The sequence below is a fragment of the Euprymna scolopes genome, chromosome 46 (assembly GCF_053919585.1).
Source record: "Euprymna scolopes isolate OS-2025 chromosome 46, ASM5391958v1, whole genome shotgun sequence".
NCBI classification, from domain to species: domain Eukaryota; kingdom Metazoa; phylum Mollusca; class Cephalopoda; order Sepiida; family Sepiolidae; genus Euprymna; species Euprymna scolopes.
In genome coordinates, this window is record NC_136527.1 from 15219405 (window position 1) to 15222611 (window position 3207).

Sequence of the window (3207 nt, forward strand, 5' to 3'; positions counted from 1 at the left end):
GGTCTCAAAGGAATGTTGGGTTTATGGACCTTGGGTAAACCGTACATTCTAGGCCTTTGAGAACCGATGGGTCGGATTCTATCATAAATCTCCTTAGAAATAAATCCGCTTTTATGAAGTTGAAGAAATCTTTTCTGGATTTTTATTTCCATACGAAAAGTATCATCATGGCTTAAGTCACCCAAACGGAGAAATTTACTTTTATCGTCCAAGATTTGTAACATCTTGGAGATATAATCCGTTTTGTTAAGTATAACAACGCCCGATCCTTTATCCGGGCGAGAAAGGTAAATGTCGGGATTAGACCTAATTAATTGTGCCGCTTCAAAATGATTTTTTTGCCACACAAAATCACTAGATTTAGTATTTATGGCAGAAAACCTCCGACCTAATTCGCCCAACTGAATTTTAACACTAGTTAATTCATCAGTAGAGATAGGAGAATGGTGTTTTAATTGAGTATACAATAATTCAATTTCACTAAATACTGCGATTTGATCAACAGAAGGGGGAGGAATGCAGAATTGTAAGCCAGCAGATAAAACAAATTCTTCTGTATTGGACAAAACATGAGAAGAATAATTAAATATATGTTTATCCAAATTTGTTATAATCCCAAACTTCTTAGTAATTAAATTTTTTAAATATTTATCATAAGAAGAAGTACATTTAATACGGGTAAATTTATCACCGATGGATAAAAACCTAGAAAAACGGAGTTTATCAAAGAAAGATAATTCTTTCCAAACCATGGCCCAAAGAAAAAGGTGTTTACTACGTAACGAATTATATGTATCAGAATTAAACAGGATTTCATCTTGTAGAAAAACACGTTGAACTGCCAATGTATTTCTACATTTAATTTTCGAAATACGATGGCAGATATAGCCGGGAGCAACATGATTAAGGCGGCAAGATTTTAGAAATTCCATCCTACACTTCAAAACGCTTAACTTATTTTTAATACGTATAACCTTGTTTAACGTTTTGATAAATTGTGAGTTGTACCGACCTCGAAAATATGTAAGTAAATTTTTGGTACAACAGAATGGAAGGATAAATTTTAGAGGAAACATCATTTAATCTAAATACCAAAAAACAAGAAATGGGCAGATGAAAATAAAATTTTTTTTTTCCTTAAGGCCTTATCGTCTGACCCTCTAAGAGGAGACGTCAGAATGATAGATTAAAAACTAAGAAAAACGAATGAGGGAAGTGGGGAATTTTGGTTACAGTTGGAAGAACAGTGAGAGAAAAAAAAAAAAAAAAAAAAAAAAAAAAAAATTAAAATTCTCACTGTTCAGGTGGTTTTAAATCAATGAATATCTCCAACTGATGTCTAAGAATCTTTTGTCTACACAGGCTAGGTCGAGAGTTGTTAATAACTAACGCCTCAATGATATTGAGGTGATAGTTCGACCTAGCACTGTATAAAACAGAAAACCACCCATCGGAATATTGATCGGCACACCTATTTATACTCAACAAGTGATCGCCAATGGCAGACTCATGAGCCTGGGAGTGCCCGGATGCTCTCAAAACCTGGTGTAGTCGAATATCCCGAGGGATATGTTGGGATATTCTCATTTCTAATCTTTGGGACGTTTTGCCAACGTAGTCAGCTCCACACTGACAGACGAATTTATAAACAACAGAGTTCTTTTGAATGGTTGGCAAAACATCTTTATGAAAAGAAGAGAAAAAGGTTCGAGTTGTGTAAACTACTCGAAGCATAGTAGCTGGAAAACACCGTTGAGTAACAGAAGAAATCCTTTTAACAATATGTAGGCCATCAGGACCCAACCATGGTAATTTTAAATAAATGGGACACCGTGATGGACCAATTTTGAGAGCATCCGGGCACTCCCAGGCTCATGAGTCTGCCATTGGCGATCACTTGTTGAGTATAAATAGGTGTGCCGATCAATATTCCGATGGGTGGTTTTCTGTTTTATACAGTGCTAGGTCGAACTATCACCTCAATATCATTGAGGCGTTAGTTATTAACAACTCTCGACCTAGCCTGTGTAGACAAAAGATTCTTAGACATCAGTTGGAGATATTCATTGATTTAAAACCACCTGAACAGTGAGAATTTTAATTTTTTTTTTTTTTTTTTTTTTTTTCTCTCACTGTTCTTCCAACTGTAACCAAAATTCCCCACTTCCCTCATTCGTTTTTCTTAGTTTTTAATCTATCATTCTGACGTCTCCTCTTAGAGGGTCAGACGATAAGGCCTTAAGGAAAAAAAAAAATTTTATTTTCATCTGCCCATTTCTTGTTTTTTGATATATATATATATATATATATATATATATATATATATATATATAATTTTAGTATATATATATATTTTTTTTGACTTAGCGAGATAAAGGAACGTTTAAATAAATTCATGATTTAAATTTGTAATTATATAAAAAAAACAAAAAAACAGTTATGTGCACTTATGTTACCGAACTAGCGGGTGTAACGTAACTATTCTGTACTTTCACCTAACAACTTAATAAACGAAAAAGATATTGTAAAACTTGAAAATACTATTTTTTTTTTTTAAATAGCACGGTAACATAAGTGCATGTGGCGACAATAATATCTAAATACTAACTAACTATTTTAATATCGTAACCAGCGACACTTGAATGGTTTAATTTATTGATGCTTGCAACACCGTAATCACGTGGTTAAAATTTTAGCAGACGAGAAATTGGGAAACAGAGAGTCAGAAGTCCCCCTTTAAATAATTTAGTATCGAAAATATTTTTAAAATATTTCAACAAAAAAAAAAAAAGAAAGAAAGCAGGAAATATTTAAAAAAAAAAAAAAGAAAAAAAAAAGAAGAAAGCAGGAAACTTTCTCCTAAAAGAACTTGCAAAATGAAATATGGCAGAAGATAGCTGGAGCTATATTTCATAAATATAAATAAACCCAATTAAATATGAATTTTCGGTCTGGGCCTGCTCCAAGCTTGAAACGTGTAGTATCATGTATATTTGACCTCGTCTTCTGTAACATTATTAATAATTAAATAAATACTATGCTCTTATTAATAGAGAATTGAGCATTTTGTTGGATTTCTACAAAACCAAAGATTATATATAAGATCTGTTGTTGTTATTGTTGTTGTTGTTGTTGTCATTTTGTCAGCGATATATATAAACCTTTTTTTTTAAAACCGTTGCTTATTTTTGTATTCTAAAGCGGTGA